Consider the following 22,920-nt stretch of genomic DNA (forward strand, 5'->3'; position numbering starts at 1 on the left):
TAGAGGCAGAGTGAATGAACTTTATTTGGGCTATTTTCTTGGGAGGCGCTTTGGCCATTAACGCCTTTCTTTTCTCCCTGCTGCACCCCTCCCCACCCAAAAGCAATTTTTCAAAACGCGGAGGGATGGAGAAGCTGAGGGAGAGTATTTCAGACAATGGAGGAAAGCGAGTGCCTCCTGCACCCACGCTGTTTAAACCCAGCTAGAGGCGGGTGGGCACTGGGGGCCTGTGGAGTTGGACCAGCCCCGAGCTGCGGTTAGCCAACTAGTCCCCGCAGGACGGAGCCCAGAGCTGCCCAGCCTGCAGACTCTGCGCTTGCTGGTGTGGCCGCCGCCGCCGCCGCTGCAACTGCCTCGTTTGCACTTTACTCTTTTTTTAAGTACTCTCAATTTTTTTTTCTTTTCTGTACCCCCCCCCCCGCCTTTTCCTGGCCCCCACTATTCTTCCCCTCCCCCGCCTCCCCCCCCCCCAAGCTGTCCTGAAGGAACCAGTGACTTTTTCCTTTTCCAAGTGGGAGTTATTCACATCAAGCATTTCACAACGACACATCAAGAAAAGTAGGCAGGTTCAAGTCAACCATGAAATGGTCACTTTTTAACCCCGTCCTGTCCTCATTAGGGAAATGCTCAAACACAGCCCGTTTTCAAAGAGGGCTCTTAATGAGGAGAGCTTGCCAAGTCTACCAGCTGCAGTCCCTATAAACTTCGGAGGCAAAAGAAGAAAGGCACTGGGGGTGGGGAGAAGGGGGCGGGAAGAAGGGGGGGTCCTCCTGTTAGACAGGTAAATTCGAGGAAACTGCAAGAACTCCAGCTAGTTAACCCTTCAGGAAACTTTGGGCATACCCTTTAGCAAAGCGCGTTGCTAAATCACATATGAAGCGTTCAAACCACCTTAATTTCCTTTTAGTCGATTTTTAAAGTAATAAAGAAGCTGATAGCATGTATTGATTGCAGTAATGAGAAGACACGGAGTTTACCTCCAAGCACTGTTTACTCCGTGACTTTATAAATCCTAAAGTCTATCCACGCTACTCTTCATTCCTAATCCCTTTATATTAGGCATTTTCCTAGCCAGCTTTCCCTTCCCAAATCCCATATACTCCAAAAAACTTGATGATCCTACTGCATTTTCTTTTGAATAAATATTCAATTTAAGTGGAGTTAATTTACCGTGAAAGACGTTCCCCTTAGCGGAGAAATTCACTAGTGTCCTTGAAGGTATCTCTTTTGAATATCTGCATCTGTACCCAAATCATTGCTTCAGATCTTTTATTAAAAAACTGAGCCCTTATATCTATTTCTCACTTACACACACACACACACACACACACACACACAAACACACCCCCTACCACCACCACCACCACCACTACTAGACCTAATGAAAATACTGGCGCCCAGACCAAGCTCTGAACGAGCCCTTATCCTTTGGCAAAAAGAAAGGGGGTGGGGGAACCTATTCTTAAAAATTGGGCAAGTTTCTCCACAGGCATATCCATTCTCTCCCTGCAGTGCTTCCCTCTCCCCACCCCCCAACCCCCAAAGAAAATACTTCCCCTTACTCTTACCCTCAAATCAAGATCACATCCAAAATTTTCTAAAGCCAAAGAGAGATTACAACCATTAATTAGAATGAATATCCCTGACTTAGCAGCAACAACAGAAGTACCAGTTAACTCCAGCAGCAGAAGCAGTACAGAAGACTTCATGCCAGGCTCCAGGTAAGAACCACTAACCATTGGTATTGCCCCCCCCCCAAAGAGAGGCACTGTTTAGAGGCAAAATGTCCCTCATTCTTATCTTCATGTGCTATGCTAAAAATTGAAGTGTGTCTTGTTGTACAGTACTCAGTGATCAAGGTAACTTAATGTTTCTACTCACTTCTTCCCTTACCAAATTGAGCTCCCCATCCAGGGAGGGGTAAAGAGACATAGAGAGAGAAGAAATAAAAAGTGTGGTGGGAGAACGATAATAAAGAGAAGAGAGGGGAAGGGGACTGTTAGGTGTCTGTATATTTTATACTCTCTGACTCCACCCTTTGCTCTCAGAAGCTCCTAACTGGGAGGTAGGTGACACACCAGTAAAACTAACATTTCTTTCTTAATCTATTTATGCCAAGTAACTCTTGAGACCTTTCCTTTCTAGGAATAGTTGACCAGAAAGAGGAGTTGATGAATTTGGTTGAGTGGAACAGGTTGTTTCTTCCCAGCAACAGAAGTCAATTATTCCATTTGGAAGTGAAAGAAATGGCCAACCCTTTCTGAGCTCCACATGCTCCCTTGTCCAAGGTTCCTATTATTTTTCTTAGACAGGTTTCCAAAAGGTCTTGGTAGACTTCTTCAAAGATGTCTGGAAACCTTCTTGAGGGGGGCTTTGACCTTAATCTTGCTCCCATTCTTTCTGATTTTCTCTCATTCCTGCATTGAATGGGTTAAACAAGAAGTAAGGCTGGCACATTTTAACCTATGCAGGAGACTGATGGGATAGCTCCAGTATAGGAATTTTGACATGGTATATACTACAGTAGCCCACTCAGCAACTGCAAGCAGACTTCAATGGAATTTATATTTCAGGATTCTTTTATTTCTTAAAAAAAATCCCTTTCCCTTCTCCCCTCTTCCTGCCACCTTTAGAAAAGAGTTGGGAGAGAAAAGTGGAACATTTTCTCAAACTAGCAGAAGGTTTATTCATTTCAAAGGGGATTGCTGGTGCCCCAGGTGACAGACGTTTTCCCCCCCTATACCCATGTGTTGGTAAAAAGCAAGCTCTAACAGCTTTGGGGCCTTTCGGTGACCTCCAGAAGACTAAACCCCTTAAGCTTACAGGCAGACATCTCAAAACAACTGCAAATATTGATTGCCTTCCACCATAGTCTCCACCCCATCCCATTCACTGACCTTTCCATAAAAGTCTGGAGGGGAAGGTTAAGGATTCTATGCCTTTGGGAGGGAAAGATTTTTTTTCCTATCTTAATAATATCATTTTCAATCCACCTAATGACTTTCAGGTTTAGGATATAAGGAGGAGGCTAAGCTTCATTTTCATACCCATCACTGAATGACCAGTGTTCTACATGTGTATATGCATAAATATTTTAAAAATAGATTAAGATAAGTGGCCTTTTGAACCCAAGAAGCAACCAGAAAAGTTATTCACCTCTTCCATTACTTGGACCAGGAAAGAACCTCACTTCTTGGTTTGGGGATGTCTGACCAGCATTTGCTCTAAAAGTACCACACAAGTTTATATGCCTCCGGAGGCACACACAAATAAAATTCACAAAAATTCCTATATAAACAATCCAAAGTATTGAAATTGTCTCAACTCGTCAACAATTACAAAATTGTGCCTGGTTCTCTTGGTACCTAAACCAATATTGTCAATTAAGACAATGATTCTTGAGTCCATTTCCCTTCCCCTCCCTAATCTATACTAGTTATTTTTCTTACTATCTGTACCCCTATCACCAGCACAGCACAACTTCAAGATAAAGAAATATCCACGGGCTCCCCTACCCCCACAGGGAACCTGGGAACTCTTTGGTGTCTCCTGAGGTCAAAGCTAAATAAGAAAAATGTTCCTGTTAATAATGTTACTGCTGAAATACCAGGACTCAAATACATATTTTAAAAATATATACATGTATATATATATATATATATACATACATGTGTATATTTTGGTATATTTGTATCTATATATATACATATAAATCTAAATTTATACTGTCTCACTATGTCTGTCTACATTTTATGCATATTGATTTACAAATTGAAATCTGAACTGATTCTCAATATATTCTTAATGATTAGCCCCTGTGCATTACTGTAAAGAAATGAGTCAATTCAGAAACTAATACTGCATCTCCCAAATATCCAAAGAAATCTTACAGCTTTATCCATGAAGAATTCTACCAATTGCATAGTTTAGGCTTTAGTTTTACATTGGTACCTCAAACTAATTGCTTTTGATTACTCAGCTCATTCACTATATATACATATATATGCATATATATATATGTATATATTTAATGCATACTCTATAACATCCTTAACCATTTTGGAAAGAGTGATATAATCATTTGCCTGGGTACCAGCTCCTTACAGTAAAATGATATAATATTTTTACTTCCATAATTAAGTCAGTGTGTTACCCACTTAAACCTGCCATTCTGACTCATGAAAATAAGCAAGCAGATATATTTATATGATTTTTTGGAAATAGTTGTTTGAGAGTTTCTGGTTTCTAAAGTCTTTAAGTGCTAAAGAATGCTGTACTGTGAAGGGTAAACAGTGATGAATAACTCAGTCAGATTTGCTGGTCCCTTCCTCCAAATTGTCCTTTCAGAGGTGTCATTGTAAGTGAAAAGAAAATAAAACTAGAAAATAAATTCAGAAATAGTAATTTCAAAAGTAAGAGGATATTTTACAAGGGATTTTAAAATGAAATAACTTATTAAGCAAATACACAATAAATGTATTTTCTATTTTTCTTGTATTACTGTAGAAGTATTATTTTCTAAAATATTTTTATACTTAGAATACATGGTAAATAACTATTAAATTACATTTTCTCATTTCTTTGTGATATCAGAATCTTAAAGAACAGTTACAGATGTGTATATCACCATTCAGCCTATAATTATGCTACTGATGTGTCTATTAAAATTAAATACATGCCCAATTAAAATGCCTGATGAAAAATAATAGGAAAATTTAATTTGGAAGTTAACAATGAAATTGTCTACATTTACATGAGAAAATGGCTAATCAATTTCTTATTTGCTTTAATAAAAATATCGAGGCTATAAAATTCATTACATTCAATAAAAAAACATTTTCAAGTGGACAGAAACGATATCAGAAGGATAAATTAAAATTAGCACTCAAATATTTTTACTACTCAGCAGTTTTTCCCTCTGCTACCCATCAGTAAAGTAAAAATCTGAAGGATATTGTATCAATGAGTATGAGTGCTTGACCTTTGTCCACATCTGGTTTAATAGGGACTTTTCAGTACTGAAGCTTTCCCCATCTTCCAGACCATTAAATGAAAACATCAAACCTCAAATGTAAAACCGTAAACCACAACGTTTTGTGTTTCACAACTCTTAGCAGTTTTTACTCGGGCTGCATAAAGGTCAGTTTCTCAGCTTCACAATGGACTGAAATCCACTCTCCAGAATACAGTAAATGTACTGCACACTAACTGTGATAATGATTAAATCTTGAATTCCTTTGACTGATATATGCACATACCTCACTTATTTACACGAACTTTTTCCCCCGACCACATAAATATAAATATATTTCTTAGGGTGTTAATTACATTTTAGGGCTGACAAATATCTATTCAAGTATGAGTTCAAAAGTTAACTTTTCCCCCCACTTATCCAAAGTTAGAATTACATGGAATGGTGCTCTGAGATCAGTTCAAAGAAAGTTAGAGTTAATCTTGTGTATTTTGGCGCCTTTTCCCTGCCAGCTACTGTACTTAAAAAAAAACTTGGAGATCTTGTCTGTCTCGTCTCAAGTTCGATGGCAGCTCTTCCAACTGGAGGAGGAGAAGATGGCCATGTTCACAGCCCTAATAATAATTCAGATCACGCCACTTCGGCATCTTGTGTCAAAGTCGAAGCTGGCTTCCCCGCCCCCTTCAACCTGAGAGCTGCCAAGTCCTCACACACTCCGCATTCAACCACAACTTAATGGATGGGATATTGTGCATTAAAATGTGGCCCAGACATACTGGCGAAGAGAGGACAAGGGAAAAGAGAGACAGACACAGACACACACATAGACTTAAGTAGAGAGGGAAAAAATCCCACAGCAAAACAGCAGGGTGAAAATAAATATTAAAGTGTGTGGGGGGGTGACATTCATTATAATTTAGCCCCCCCAACACACACACACACACACACACACACACACACACACACACACACACGAAAAGGAAAGAAAGAAAAATATACTACTACAGTTTGACACCATAGCATCGATAGAAATGAAACTTTAAAACACATGCCGATAGAAAACCAACACATACCAGGCAGAGTATTAATGGTATTTCCCTTTCTAATTCCCTCCCTCTTACAAACTAAAGGCAAGCATTAGGAGTGAAAGTGGGCAGCCTGCATTAAAAAAAAAAATACTGTGCCTTAAAATAGATGAGAAAAGAAGGAAACCATGAGGCAACAAGCAAGAAAAAGAGTTGGCTACAAGGTACAACTAAAGTAACATTCGCACATTAATCCTTTCCAGGGCTTAACTGATAGTTGCATGCCAGAGAAGGGGGAGAGAGAGGGGGGAAGGGGAAGGTGGAAGTTGAAGCAGGAAATGTGCCAAGTTCAGCACTTTTTGGACGAACACTCCCATCCACTGATTCCTGGCATAAAAGTGTAACTCGGATGCAAAAGCTGCCAAAAATAAATACACGTAAACACACATGCAATTACATATTACATATATGTACACTCCACATATTTCTACCGCAAGACTTCACAAATGATATCATTTTAGGAAGCTGTGCTATATAACTCCTTTAAAATACACACACTGAAAGAATAATGGGGGGTGGGGGGGGGAGAGGTTAGGGAGGAGGGGAAAAAACAAGCAAATACACTCTATCATCACCACGCCACAAACCACAGCATTGTACTGCATTAAACGCCATTGCATTCTGCATCATTAACACAGGGCCACATTTCTCAGGTACAAAGAGCTGAATGCTTTTCTCAAGGGTTGAATTTGTGTTGCTTTTTTGGAGTTTGTTTTATTTTCTAGTAGTGGACAGCAAGTGTCAGTATTATTATTGTTGTTGCTATTGCTATTTCTGCAATACCACAACAGGAAGAGAGTTCTCGGTCTGAGAGGAAAAGGCGGTAAAAGTCAAAGTCAGGGAGCAGACCCCCTCCCCTCCCCCTCAATCCCTCAGAATTTGCAGTCTTCCTTCCTCTTCCAGTTGCAGTGCTGGAAAGTAGTTTTTGGTGGTTGACTTGACTTGAACGCTGTCCAGGACAGGCTGAGCTCGGGTCGGGTTTTTTGTTTGTTTGTTTTGTTGCTTTCTTTTCTGTTGATTTGGGGTAGGAGGATTGCTGCTGCTCTTGGCTTTGGGGGGGTGGGGTGGGAGGGGGGGCTTTCGTTTCGTTTCGTTTTTAGCTAAGTTGCTCTCTGTGTGATGTGTGTGTGTGCCTGTGTGTGTGTGTGTGTGTGTGTGTGCGTGTGTGCGCGTGTGTGGTGCTGTCTCTTTTTTTTTCCTCTCCCTCGCCTCTCTTTTCCCATTCTCCCCCCCCCCCCCCAATTTGGATCTGGCTCCGCTCTGCAGATCAGGCTGGCGATACTAGAGCCGGTCTGCGTACTTGGCCTCTTTCCGCTTCTTGCTGATTGGTCTGGGCAGCGGCGGTGGTTCCCTCTAACCACCACCCACCAAAAGCACCCTTTCCTCTCCTGAGGCCACCCGCTCTCTCTCTCTTTCTCTCTCTCTCACACTCGCTTTCTTCTTTCTCGCTCTCCCCTTCCTCCTCCTCCTCCTCCTCTTCCTCCTCCTCCTCCTCCTTCTCCTCCTCCCAGTCCCACAGTCATCCTCCTCGAGGTATAGGAAAGTGCAGCTCTTCGCTTCCGCCTGGCGGCTGAGTGAGATACCAAAAAGGGGAGGAGAAGGGGATCTGGGGGAAGAACTATTGAATATTCATATATCAACCTCCAATGAGAGTGAGGACATACAGAAAGCCAAGGGGGCAGCCAGCAATGAAGTCTGGTCAGCAGCTTGCCGGTCCAAGCGCCCCCCCCTGAAATCAGCACTGTATATGATACCAATGGTGGATTTCTCCTCGTGTGTGTGTGTGTGTGTGTGTGTGTGTGTGTGTGTGTGTGTGTGAGAGAGAGAGAGAGAGAGAGAGAGAGAGAGAGAGGAGAGAGAGAGAGAGAGAGAGAGAGAGAGAGAGAGAGAGAGAGAGAGAGAGAGAGAGAGAGAAGAGACTGAGTTTCCATGAGCATTTGTATGCCTGCCTTTGTGTGATTCTTGAGTGTGTATCTAGGGTGTGCTTTCTGCTGGAGCAGTGTGGGAGTCCCTCTGCAAAGGGCTCAGCAGAGTAGAGATGATGATGTCTCTCATTAACTGGATTGAGTTTTAACTACTCTTCAAAGAATATAAAAAATAATAAGACATCTACAATACTAGATCAGGCGAGGGTTTTTTTTTTTCCTATAACGTTTTTGAGGATCCTCTTTCCAAGGCTTCTCTGTGGGGAAGAAAAAAAAAGTTGACCTGGGACTTGGTTATCCTTAAAACAAAGTAACTTGAAACCACATAGTGACTACATAAGTAGCTGCCTACATAGAAGCAATATTAGATATTAAGTAGCTCAAAGTAAAGAGGCATCTTTTAGTAGAACTGGTTCTGAATTTTCTTCTCTAAAGTAGCTTTAATTACCAAATAGCATTAAAGTAGTTTCTTTGTTCTTCAGCTAAATATTCTGTGCTCTATTTCATTTTTAAAACATGGTCATTTAATGAAAATATATTTAAAAGTTAAAATATGATTTTTTTCAATTCAGATATTAGACTAATCAAAAATCAGGAAAATTTTAAATAAAATGGAATACCTTGTCTGGAAATTATACCGTGCTACTCACACACATTTTTAGAAGATTTTATTATACAAGGATGAGTACTAATTATGTAATGGCACAAGGGACAACAATGGCTTCAAATATCCTCTAAAAACCTGTTCAATTATATGATTACCAGTGGGACCAGAATAGCTCCAGATGAATTGTTCTTATCTAGCTGCTAAACATTAGCATGTCGGTATTTTATCCCAATTATGTTTATCCCAAAAGTCCAGAAGAGCTTCAACAGTATACTTCTGCTTCCTAGAATCTACAATATACAGTATTAAATACAGATGTTCCCCCCCTTTTCCTATTTTCCTATTGTGAGAACATTCTACTTAGATACATATACATACTTGGAAAAATATTCAAGTAATAAAATTGAGAAACTCTCAAGGTGACAATGATACATTAGAATTTAGAAGAAACCGGAGTTGATGCTAGATTGCCAATTGGCAATCTTAATGTGGGAGGCTAATTTTTATAATATAATCTTTCATAACTGGCCTAGAGAGGGGAAATAAAAGAATAAACATGAGTAGGAGGTGGCTAGAATTTTTCCATATACATATTATATATACACATATATACATTTCTACATAGACACATTTATATACACTTTTATATGGCATCTAGAGGAAAATAAACTTTAAATTACTTTCCTACCCAGTGTTTATAGAATAGAACCATTCAGTAAATATGTGTTATAACCATAAACTATGATGTCCAGATAATCAACTGAGTAGATAACGAGCCTTTTATTTCTATGTTAAGATCATACTCTGGACATTTTTTGTCTGTATGTATTTGAAATTTTCGGTTATCTATGAATGATGAATGCTAATTAAAATAAATAAAAAGAATTATAAAAACATACTATAGCCTAGCAATCAATGAAAATGCACTGAAAATTCTGTTTGTTATTGGTTTAAACTTGGCTGGAAAAGTTCTAAAGAGGATTTCTTATTATTGTACCTTGAAGTTACTCAGCTAAGCTGCCAGTTCCTCAGAATACGGGGTAGTTTACATGAAGAAAAAGATGTTATATAAAGTATTTAGTGTTATTCAAAAGGGGTGCTATATGAAACAAGAAGGGAGTATGAAAACAGAAAGAAGTAGGTTTCTGAAGCCGTCTAAGTTCAAGTGATTATTAATAAGATAGATGAGTCTAGATTTAGAGTCACTTGTTTAGGTTTTTTCCCCCTAAGCAAATTATTTAGTATTAAACAATACTATTGTATATCACTTTGAACATTTCATAGATTATATATTTTATTTACTTGTCTTTCAAAACATGAGACTTTTAAGCATACTTATACCTACTCTGATCATTCTTCCTCCTATTTATCATATAAGAAACCTATACCATACTTAGTTTTTATGCAGGGTTTGTATTGTCAAACTTTTATGTGCAGCTTATGGAAATTGATTTCACTACTTTTTATTCACTTTGTATAGATTCTTAAGCTAGAATTCCCAATTGATTAATATTCAGAGTAGCCAGCTAACTTCTATCACTAACCTGGGTATATAGGTAAATAAGTGTATATACATTAACATATGCTTTTAAATATATGGATCTTTTTTTGATTTAGAATCACTTTGCTTAATGGCCTTTCACACAATATGATTAAAGTCCAAATATTCTCTTTTATGGTTGTCTTTTTTAAAAAATCACATCATTTATTCATCAAAATTATTCATCAAGGAAATATCTACCAAAATAAGCACTATTCAAAAACCACTTAGGCACTTTGGCACTCTACACTGAAGTGATTCCAGTAGAACAAGTAATTTTTCTACCTTAAGTTAAAGGCATGCCATCCATTAGAACTTACTAGAAACTTCTACAAAAAAACTAAAGCTTTGGTTCTTTTTTTCTCTATCCATAATTAGATTAATTTATAATGTAATTCATATATATTTTTGCAAAGTGAGAATTTAAAAAACATATACTTGCACATCTGTGTGTTTGTTTATCTTTGAAAATAATCACTATATAATTATTTCTAGAAGGCATGTACTACTACATTGCTTTATATCACAATTGAAGTAATTCCTCTATCCCAACCAAACCAGTAATTTTCAGTTATTACTGCAAAGGTGTTTATTTTGGCTTCTATGTTTCTTTTTTTTAAAAAAAAAAACAGCAAGCATGTTTTTAGATTCATTCATACTTTCAAAAATTATTATTAAACAGTACATAATAAATGGATCATTAGATTATGACAATAAGGCTTGTTTTAAAACTAACATTTGTTTTAACTAATCCTAGGCTTTATAACATTTAAAAATATTTAATAATTAAAATATTAAGCAAATTATATATAAGATATTGAAATTATTTGCTAATAATTTTTAAATTTATAGAATTATTATAGTATCATATAATAGACTTCATAATTCATATACTGATAGACCCTAAAATGATAGTTATAAATGTTTTTTGGCAAAAACCATTTTGACATATTTAGATAAACTGAGGAGGAACTTGTACAGGACCTACCTTTTACTTTGAAGGTTAAATGTATATAACATTTCCTATTGAATGATGGTTTACATTAAATTATAACTGTATTGATAGGACTTTTTAATGAAGTATGAAGGAAACATATCAATATATTTTCTTTATAATTAAGATCAAATATAAATAATAAATACAGTGACTATCTTGACTATTCGTTGGCTGTAGAAGATTTCAACTATAATGAATTAAAGCCTTTCTTCATGAGCATAATCCTGTCAAAATAATCTCAGTTTCATTTCCACATATCATAGCTGTTCATCATACATAGGCTAATAGATCTGGAAGGGACCTGAAGCCATTACCTTATAGCCTGCCCCTGCCCCATCCATCAGGTAGATAAATGGTTCAAATTTACAGGTATCCCTTCTAAAATTTTAAACCATTGTATGTTTAAAACATATGTGTGTATATCCACACACACTTTGCCTTCTTTCAGTGATTACAAGCTGCACCTGTGCACATACATATCTAATGGCATCTGCTAACATCATAAATCTCAAGTGGTTTATGGTGTCATCAAAAGCCTGAGATAGTGGTATGGCTCACAGCCTTACAGCCTTCAGGCTATGGTCTTGTTAAACCTCACAGGTTCAATGAAGTCAGATTCCCTCAGTACTATATGCCAAGAGCAGGTTTCAAAGAATACGTTATAGCTGTGAAGGAACTTTACTTATGAGTCAGGAGATGAGATGGCATTCTGGCTTGATGAATCTAAGACTATCAACTAGCCACCCTTAAAACAAGTCACAAATACAAACCTCCATTCTATGAAAGCCAGATATGACCTATGGACTATTGCTTAGCATAATTGTGCTTTGAAGAGTTACATATTTTAAATTGCTCATAGTTTAGGTTTTTTTGTTTTGAAAGGTCTTGATGTTTGAAATACCTTTATAGAATTTCAATGATCAATTATTAATCACTTATTGAGGGCAATTAGGTGACACAGTAGATAGAGTACTGGACTTAGAATCAAAGTGGTTCATGCTTATAAGTTCAAATCCAGTCTCAGACATTTACTAGCTGTGTGATGCTGAACAAGTCACTTAACCCTCTTTGCCTCTCTCCCTTATCTGTAAAAATGAGTTGATTTTGGCAATGTCAAATCACTCTAGTATCTTTGCTGAAAAACAAACAAACCCCAAATAGGATCACAAAGAGTCCAACACAATTGAATAACAACAGCAACCACTTAATGACATTTTATCATTTACATATGAGATTTCTGATACAATAATTACAAAACCAGTGATCCAACAGAATATAAGCAATGCAAAGTATGCTAAGGTTTAACTTTTTTATTTGTTTGTTTATCTAGATCTTAGATTTCATCTTTGTAGGCAGTTCTCTGGTCAGGAAACTTCCTCTACCAACAGATAGATAGGCAATTTCTCTAAATGTAAAATCTTGGAGAGAGTTCTTAGAGAGAGGTTAAGTAATTTGTCCAGGTTCACACGTAACAACTAGTACATGTGAAAAGCAGATTGTGAATCCACACCACTCTCACATCACTTCACAAAAACTTTCAGTTATTGTCCTTGTAAAGGACCAAGCTGTTTTTGGTATCATACGTGATTTCATCTAGAAGATAACTGTTAGATTTAAAACATATGTAACTCACATACATATCTTCATGTGGAAAATTGTAAAGGTCATATGAACATAGATTACAAAAGAATTTTAAAGCCCATTTATCAAAATATGTCTTTTCAAACAACTTTTCTACCACCAAGAAGAATATTTTAGTCTTTACCATTGCCAACTAGGTAAATAAAGTGGTTGCAGTTTACTTCTTTGTCTTGAAGGTGGTGAAACCAAGGCACAGACATAGCAGTTACCAGTAGAGTTGAAAACAAAGTCATTAAATCCAAGGCCCTTGTGATTGATTGAAATTCACCATTTCTCTGATTTTGTTTATGAATAGATTATTGTTGCAAGAGACATTTGTACTGCTCCCTTAACTTAAAACACATGCCCAAATACATAAAACCAAAAAGATAATTCTACATATGGATTATCCACTTTGTGGATTGCACTCAGTTGTTATGCCCTGGGAATATGTAACATAATTTTATAAGGCTGGAAAATATAGTACTGAAAAATGAGACAGCTGCCAGCACCCTCTGTCTTCAAATACAACCTTTCCCCAAAACCAAATGAAAAGGGCTTAAAGATTAACTGCAGTGATGTTCTATCCCTCAGTGCAGTTAATCAAGCAAATAGTTTAAAGTCATGTAAAAGTAGCATCACGTGATACAAAAGATTGCCAAGAGTGTTCCATACCTAGATCACAAAACTCACTCAATAATGCTAATGACCAGAACTGAGCCTCAGCACAGTAGCTGAAGTAGAGATTTTTTTTTTTCTTAGTGAGGGAAGATGTTGAAGCAATAGGTTCACATTTATAGGACAAATTTTTTGACTAGTCTTCCTTCTTGAAGTCTCTCCTTGCTCCAATCTATCCTCCCCTTCATTGCCAAAGCTGCTTTTTCTAAAGCATAGATGTGACCATATCACACTTACCCTTCTGTCCTTTTCCAGTCTTCTTAGGTATTACTCTCCACCCATTCTACAATATGACTACACTGATCCATTTGCAATTCCTAAAAGACACACTCTGATCTCTGTGCCTTTGTATTGTCTATTCCTGATACCTAGAATGTTCTGCCCCTCACCTATCTTAGTTTTCAAGACACAGCTGGAATGAAGAGTTTACTTCACCTGTTCTTTCTGGGAGGACAGTATTGACGAAGTCCATTAAGACAATTAAATTGACAGATCGCCATTAAGTGGAGATGCATGACCAACACTGTAACTTTCTTCTATGGTCCAGTTGTACCTCATAACTTGTATAGCTAACATTATTGATGAAGAGCAAATTGAAGTAGAAATTAGTTGGCCAATTAGTCAATACACATTTAAGTATCTTTTATGTGCTAGGTTCTGTTAAGAACTGGAGATATGGGGTGGCTAGGTGGTACAGTGGATAGAGCACCAGCCCTGGAGTCAGGAGTACCTGAGTTCAAATCCAACCTCAGACACTTAATTACCTAGCTGTATGGCCTTGGGCAAGTCACTTAACCCCATTGCCTTGCAAAAACTTTAAAACAAAAAAATTTTAAAAAAGAACTGAAATACAAAAAAAGGCAAACGACAGCCTTACAGAGTTCACAATCACAAAATGAGTTCTTAGTAGGTAGCCATTGACATGGTGGTAAAGAAGAAGCTCCTAGGATTTATAGCCTCATTCTCCCACTTCTTCCATAATCTGATCATCAGTGGCACATCATATCACTGGTATTGTTGATTAGTTCTTTCTTAGGGAAGGGGGAACAAAGAGTGAGTTTTAGTCTTAGGAATTTTTTTATAATAACTACTTGTTTTACTGTGTTTTATAATGAAAGGTCCTCAAAGAAAAATCCTGAGACATTTTTAGTTTCTCTATAGAGCACCCAAACTTATCTCAGAGGACATTTAGTAAATTGTATTTTGACATAATAACTACAATTGTATGATCCTTGTTAAGTTTCTACTTATACTTCATCTTCTGCTGGTCACATACAAATAATTTAAACATGACATATGTACCCATGGAGCTTAAGATCAGAGACGGGTGTTGCTTGCCCTGACAAACATAAAAAGAGACATAAGGGCATACAAACATACCACTGTACAAGACCAAAGAACATTATAACTGAGCACAAGCTATAAATTATTGAGAAGCTTGTACATTATGTACAAGTTTAGCATACGGTTACTCTGTTGGCAGACTCAAAAGAGGCAAGACATTCAATCACACTTCAGATTCTCACCCATAGTAATGTTCTTCAATCAGTCCATTAGGACAAAAACATTATTTTTGACAAGGCAATAATAGTGCAATATATATGTAACATTACTAGGTGGCACCGTAGTGCCTAGAGTGCTAGGTCTGGCTCTGGAAGACCTGAGTTCAAATATGGCCTTGTTTCCTAGCTGTTTGACCTTGGTTGGGCAAGTTACTTAACCTTGTTCTGTCTCAGTCTCCTGCATTTGTAAATGGGGATAATAATAGCCCTTACCTCCCAGAGTTGTTACAAAGATCAAATGAAATAATAATTGTAAAGCAAATTAGCACACGGTATGTTTAATAAATGATTGTTTTCTTTCTTCCAATAGGAGCACTTCAAATCAGAATCTCCTCTGAGATGTTAAAGATATCACCATCTTTATGTCCCTGAATAAGTACCTTAAAAGATAAAATTATAAGGTATTATTTTAAAAAATCAGAGAGAAATTGTGCATTCACAGGAGTAATGGGAAACACTGAAGTTGTCTTATTAGTATGTCTTGAAATATTTTAGAAACCCATTATTTGGAATTCCCAATATCCTCATGGGGTGGTCCTTCTTTGTTCTTGAAGGATAGATTGTTTTCTTAGAAATAACCAAATCTAATGACTAAAGACAAAATTATATTAACAAAGAAAGGAGTTAAATTTCCTTGTATGGCTTATAAACTGACTGTGAACACAGAGCTAAAGTAAAATAAAATAAAATATTTTATCACCAGTAAACAGAATTCTTCTTAGTATTCTTTTTAAATGAAGGTTGAATCAGTTGTTTTCCAGGATCATACAGAATATGGGAGACTTCTTCATGAAGTCAACAAGCACCCAGTTGTGAACTCTGATGATTTCTCTATGCAACTACTAAGGTAATCATGGATCTCTGGACCCCCAAAGATTTTTGATCTTCCCTCAAAAGCTATGGTGAGGTTTGTAATATCTAGCAGGGGATCTTAACATGATTTCATGAACTTTTTTTTCACTTTAGAAAGATTTTATTTATTTTGAATTTTACAATTTTTCTCCTAATCTTGCTTCCCTCCCCCCCACCCCCCCACCCCCACAGAAGGCAGTCAGTCTGTTAGTCTTCACATTGTTTCCATGGTAAGCATTGATCTAAGTTGAATGTGATGAGAGAGAAATCATATTCTTAAGGAAGAAACATAAAGTATGAGATAGAAAAATTACATAATAAGATACTGTTGGGGTATTTTTTAATTAAAATTTTGGCCTTTGTTCAAACTCCACAATTCTTTCTCTGGATACAGATGAGATTCTCCATTGCAGATACCCCAAAATTGTGCCTGATTGTACTGATGGAATGAGCAAGTCCATTAAAGTTGACCATCACCCCCATGTTACCATTAGGGTGTACAATGTTCTTTTGGTTCTGCTTATCTTGCTAATATTTTGTCTCATTTATAAGCTTATGTATTTCATTCTCTAAACTTCCACTAGACTTCCAAAGAATTCCACAAAACAAGTTTAGAGTCCAGTTTCTCATGTGGAGAAAGATCATAGGTTATCCTCACATCCCAAGTTTCACTTTAGGATTCTTTTTGTAGTGTTTAGAGCTGGTGAAATTAATTCCAAAACTTTTCCACCTCTCCAGCCAGAGCATTTCCCTACTAAGGACTGACCCTAGGTCAGACAAATTCTAGTTGAGGGACAATACAAAATCATTATCTGCTTTAAAATATTTGAAATAAACTTGCTTCACTGCTTGAAATGTCTACCCTTAATTTCATTCTTTGGGGTAAAGGTATTATTTTCAAACGGCTGAACTCAAAAGTTAATGCACTGTCATTTGTGAGTAACAAACTGACACCTTAGAACTTCCTAGAGAGTATGAATTGGGGAGTCAGGGAAGACATGAAATTCCAGCTTTGGCACTTACCAGTCATGAAACCATGACACCATTCAAGTTGAGCTTTGGCTACCTCTTCTGTAAATTAGGACAATGATGGGAATATATGCTTTCTGATTCATAGAATTATTGTGAAGAATTTTAAATTTGCTTTCTGAACTTTAAAGCAAGGATTCTTATCCTGTCATCCATGAATGATACATGGATAGGTTATACACACCTATATATACACTAAATATAATTGTCAGTATAATTGGTGTCCTCAAATGTTGGTATATAATTGAGATGAAAAGCTGTTCTATTATGGGAAATGATGAACAGGATGCTCTCAGTAAAAAACTTATATGAGCAGATGGAATGGAAAAATGTACTTTATTTATTTTTTTAGATTTTTGCAAAGCAAATGGGGTTAAGTGACTTGCCCAAGGCCACACATAATTATTATTAAGTGTTTGAGACCGGATTTGAACCCAGATACTCCTGACTCCAGGGCTGGTGCTTTATCCACTGCACCACCTAGCCACCCCAAAAAATGTATTTTATACAAAATAACAGCAATATTGCAGGATGAACAGTTATCACCTTCTCTAAGCTTTGCTATGACCTAAATAAACTCTGAAGGACTCATGTTAAAGAATATTATCCATCCCAAAGACAGAACTGTTGGTGTCTGCATACAGACTAAAGCATGCTTTTTTTTTCACTTTATTTTTTATTGAGTTTTCCCTTTTTTTTTTTAGTGGGGGGAGGTTATTTTTACTTTTACAAGATGACTGATGTGGTAATGTTTTGCATGACTACACATTTTTAACCTATACCAAGTAACTTGCTTTCTCAATGAAGGGAAGTGGAAATGGAAGGAATGGAGAGAATTTGGAACTCAAGACTTTGGAAGTGAATATTGAAACTTGGTTTTGTATGTAACCAGGGAAAAAAATAAAAATTAGGAAAAAATATAATTGGTTTCCTTTTGAATACTATGTATTTGTTCTATGCATTTTAAAACATGATTCTGAGAAAGGCTGCCAAAAATGTCCATGACCCAAGAAGACTAAGAACCCCTGTTTTAATTGATAATAAAAGTGTGTTGTTGTTGCTGCTGCTGCTATTGCTGTTGTATTACAGAGAACCAGAATAGTCAGGCAGCCCTCAGTTTTGAAAGATATAAAGTTACTGATACTGGACCATAATGAGGCCTGCTTGTTGGAGGTTTAAAATGCCTTTAGGCACATATCCTGGACTGTCAGATTATCAAACCAACCCCACCCCCACCCCCAAGGCAAAGTGGTGGAACTTTGCTTATCCCTTCTCTACACATCCCTCAGGCTGAGTCATTCTAACTTTCCTGCTTCGTGTCTACATTAATATTTATTTTAACCTGACTTCATCTGTACTCCTCTGATTTGGAAGGAGGATGGTTGGGGAAGCACACATAGTGCCTGGCCTCCAACTCCATCAGGGACAGCTTTGCAAGGGAATGATTCTATTAAAAACCCAGACTCAGGACTGGAAGAAGCTTTAGAGCCTCATTCACTTCAGGGGTTCTTGACCTGGACAGATTTGAGGGGGTCTCCAGGAACTTGAATAAGGGAGAAATTACATATTTATTTTCAGTCACCAGCAACTGAAGTTTATCATATCTTTCAGTTATTTAAAAACATTATTCTGAGAAGGGATCCCTAGGCTTTCCCTGACTGCAAAAAGGATCCATTTCACACACACACACACACACACACACACACACACACACACACACAAACATACACACACATACACACACAGAGTAAGAAACCGTGATACAATCCAATCTTTCATTTTACAGATGACAAAATTGAGTTACAGAGAGGAAAATGAAGAAGTCACATTAAGTAGTATAACTGCAGAGCAAGGATTAAAACTAGGTTCTCTGACTCCAAGTTTGGAGTTCTTTCTATTAAATCACATTACTCCCTCCTAAACTATTATTTTCTGACATACTGCTTCCTCTAAAACAAATGGCATTTTCATAGCTGTTGCTGTTTTGTCCTTTGTTCTCAGAGAAGTCCATGACATCAAGGAGATGATGCCATAACATGCATGTGAATTAGATTTGAATGTTGGTGGGGGGCACTGTGCTAAGTCATCAGTCTCACTTTCTCCTCCAGAACCATCTGGGTCCAGTGACCAGATATAAATCAGGATGACTGGAGACTGACCTGGATGGGAGTCAATCAGTGGTAAGTGACTTGCCCAGAGTCACACAGCTGCTAAGTATGAAGTGTCTGAGTTTGAATTTGAACTCAGGTCCTCCTGATTCCAGGGCCACCTTAATGTTTCAGAAAGTATTTAATATATACTACTTTATTTCATTTAATCCTTACCAAACTGTGAGGTATGTGTTTTTATAATTTCAGTCATATCTGACTCTTTATACCCCCCCTTTTATTATAGTTTTGTCAAATATACTGGAGTAATTTGCTATTTCCTTCTCCAGATGAGGAAACTGAGGCAAACAGGGTTAAGTGACTTATCTAGGGTCACAGGATTTGATCTCCTGAAGATGAGTCTTCCTGACTTCTGACCAAGCACTCCATTCTATGTGCTACCACTAATAGTATGCATTGTTACTATCCTCATTTTGCAGAAGAGGAAACAGACTTAGAAACATTTAAAGATTTGTCCAGGAACATGGATACAGTAAGTGGCTGAGCCTAGATTCAAACCCAAGTCATCCAGTTCTATCCATCAAACTATCAGTGACTTTCAAAGTTATTTCATTCTATAAATATTCCCAAAGATAACCAGTAAAACCTTCAATATTTATAATAATTCATATTCATATAGCACTTTTCACATTTGAAAGCTTTTCTTCACAACAACCCAAGAGATAACTAGGGCAAGAAGGCAGCAAGAATTTATTAAAATTTACTAAAAATTATTAAATTAACATTATGCTAAGTGCTGAGGTTACAAATGCAAGCAAAAAAGAAAAGCAAACTGCCCTCAAAGAGCTTACATTCTAATGGGGAAACACAACACATAGAAAGGAACTAGAGAGAGAAAGGGATAATTAGGGGTATCTGGGCAAAATTCATAAAGTCAGAAGTACAGCTGGGAAAGGATGAATCATGACCAGCCTGGACTTGTCCCCTAAATGGAGGTCCCAGAAAGTACTCATCAATAATAAATGAGACCAGCATTGCCAAAGGATGTTTCAATCACAAAAGAAGTTTTCAAGATAAGAAGTTGGTTGAGTCATGGTGGCAAAGTCTAAAGAGTCCAAAGGAAACTTAATTTCTGATGTATTAAATGATTCATACAAAATCCCACAACTAGCAAATTTCTGAGATAGGATGCTCTACTAACAGAAAGATCTCCGTCCCCTCCACTCCTGTGAAGTGTCAATTAGGATCTCTGAAAGTATCACAGGACTCCAACCATTGAAGATACTAGGATTGGATTGGAAGAGTATCTTGGAGCTCATCTAGCCCAAGCTTTTCATATTACAATGAAGGAAACTGAGGCCCCAGAGAGACAACATGTCTTACATAAGATCATACAGTTGGCAACTGGAAGCTCTGGGGTTCAAATGTAAATTTTCTAACTCTGAAATCTAGCCATCACAGTTATAGTATATTTGTCATTCACCTCAGGAATAGAGATTTAAGGCCCTGGGATTGTCTAGGTGTTTGTATTATACTACCTCAAGGGGAATTTAAACCTGCTCAAACAAATACTTCTAAAACTTAAAGCTGAAAATAGTCCTAGAGGATAGCTAGTCCTCCATTCTTTCAGAGCTTAAAGACTTTTCATAATCACAGTTCCTTGATTAAAGTGCAAATAAGCCCCATGGTTAAAATCTAATCAGCTAAAACCTGAGTTATTTTTGTTGGCTTCAAATTAAAACCAAGACCTATCCAGAAAGAGTCTAGAATCATAATATGTACAAGTGGAATAGAGCTTTAAAAAATCATCTTGTCCAAGCTCTTCATTTTATATGTAATTGGAGCCAGCCAATGAGCCCAGGCCTTATGAATATATATATATGTACAGAGTACTCAGCTGATAGAATCCCCTCGTGGATTTTGAATGTGCACAAACATCATGTAACTATTTCCAAACTGCTAATCACATGGTGGAAAAAAAAAAACCTCTGTGATTGACCAGAGGGGGCAACGTTGGAGTGTTTTCAAAAAGTACTAGTTAACCTGCGTCTATCAACCATCTCTCCTTTCCTACCTCATCTAATTACTTCCTGCCTGGTGGCATTCTGGTGAGATTTGAGAGAGAGAATTCTGAAGGGAAAAGGTTCTGAGCCCTGCCCATCTGAGATCGACATGTGGTTAGTAAATACTGACCTTGGTTCTTGGTCTTATTTTGTTTTTTTTCCTGTTTTAGGTGAAGCAAACTGGAGCTACTTATGACCTTGTGACCTTCAATATGACAGCAAATGAACCATCAGGAGATCAGAGACTTGAGTTCATGCAAAGCTTTATAGCCAGCATTGGGAATCAAGGAGAAAAATGAGATCTGAGATAGGGACTCATCCATCAGCAGTTCTATATTTAGATATTAACTTTGGGGCAAATGCTATATAGAAACTGTGTTAAGGCTGGGCCTACTTTCTCCAAAACCGAGATGGTATAAGGTAAAATATTCAACCCATTCACCTTCCCCAAGGTAGTTTATACTTCTGTCTTGCTGTTATTTTAAAGCAAATTGTCTATTGTAAAAACTAATTAATGTTAATCTGTTAAATGGAACTAGGGATTGATAATGGTTTTTAGTGGGGGGAACACAGTGGGATGGACTAGAATAATGACACTCTTAAGATCTTAGCAATAGGCTTGGAACACAGTGTCTGTGTGTGGGTCAAGGGGAATATAGTCAGTCTACTTCAGGGAGAATGAATCCAAAGCAACTTGCTGGAGGTCATGCAAGCTTAAGATCTCACTAAAGAGTGAGTCTAGACAGGAAAGAGCTCTAGAGAACATGATCTCTGGTAGTTGAGAAAAGATCAGCTCTTGAGAGAGAATGGCTTCTTTCCTTTTGGATGGGAGGTGATTTCTCTTTCTTCCCTCTCTTCTGCCCCATCACGAACAGGGCATCATTTGATTGACTACTCTCTTAACTGTAGACTCCAGGTCCAAAACCTGAATAACTTACTAACTCATGTTGCCAAACAGGAATGCTAAGCCCTGGGGAAGTATCATGCCACCACAAAAAGAAAAAGCATATCCTGGTCCTGAGCTAATTATATCCATGCTTAATTACTAAAAGTAAATGCACCAGTGTGGGCTCATAAACTAAGGTTTTAGAAGTACAGACCCTGGGAAAGGAGCAGTTCTGGGCAGTGGGGACAAAAAGATTTTTTTTGTTTTAATTCTCTGAACTTAAGGAGATTTTGTTGGAAGATACAATCTCTGTGTGTGTGTGTGTGTGTGTGTGTGTGTGTGTGTGTGTGTGTGTGTGTGTGTGTACTTAAAACTAGAAGATTCAGGAAACTTTTTCCGTAAGGGATGTTGATGTTGATGATGATTGTCCTTCATTCTCAAAGAAGATCAAGACATCAAGAAGGTGATGCCATGACCTGTATGGGAATTGGATTTGAGTGAAGGGGTGCTGGGCTAAGTCACCAGCCTCACTTTCTCCTCTGGAGTCATCTGGGTTCAATGGCCAGATATGAATCAGGTTGACTGGAGACATCAACCTAATTGATAGTCCTGGATGTAAGGCAATCAGGGCTTTAGTGACTTGCCCAATGTTAACAGATAGTGTTAAGGGTCTGATGTCAGATTTGAACTCAAGTCCTCCTGACTCCAGGTGTTGTATCCATTGTCCCAACTAGCTAACTTATATCCCTGTAGGGGATAAAACCTTGAAGACAGGATTCCAACATAAAGAAATGAGGAGAGCATACATTTCAGCCATGAGGGAAAATGTGTACAAAGTCATGAATGAACACCAAGTTTCAAGGAACAACAAACAGTCCAGTTTAAGTAGAATGTTAAGTAAATGGAGGAAGACAGTGTGAAATATGTCTAAAAAGGTAAGCTAGAACCAGTTTGTGAAGTGTTTTAATTGCCAAGGTGTAGTTTACCCTCATTCAA

General features: G+C 37.5%; 1 long non-coding RNA gene across 1 annotated transcript; it reads left to right on the top strand.

The window, feature by feature from the left end:
* The first annotated feature begins 1,259 nt into the window (after window positions 1-1,259).
* Window positions 1,260-22,287, top strand: LOC141495792 (uncharacterized). The gene is made up of 3 exons (XR_012470855.1): window positions 1,260-1,721; window positions 18,976-19,047; window positions 21,209-22,287. It is a non-coding gene; the product is annotated as an uncharacterized LOC141495792 (long non-coding RNA).
* The last annotated feature ends 633 nt before the right edge of the window (window positions 22,288-22,920 follow it).

The sequence above is a fragment of the Macrotis lagotis genome, chromosome 8, assembly GCF_037893015.1.
Source record: "Macrotis lagotis isolate mMagLag1 chromosome 8, bilby.v1.9.chrom.fasta, whole genome shotgun sequence".
Classification (NCBI taxonomy): domain Eukaryota; kingdom Metazoa; phylum Chordata; class Mammalia; order Peramelemorphia; family Peramelidae; genus Macrotis; species Macrotis lagotis.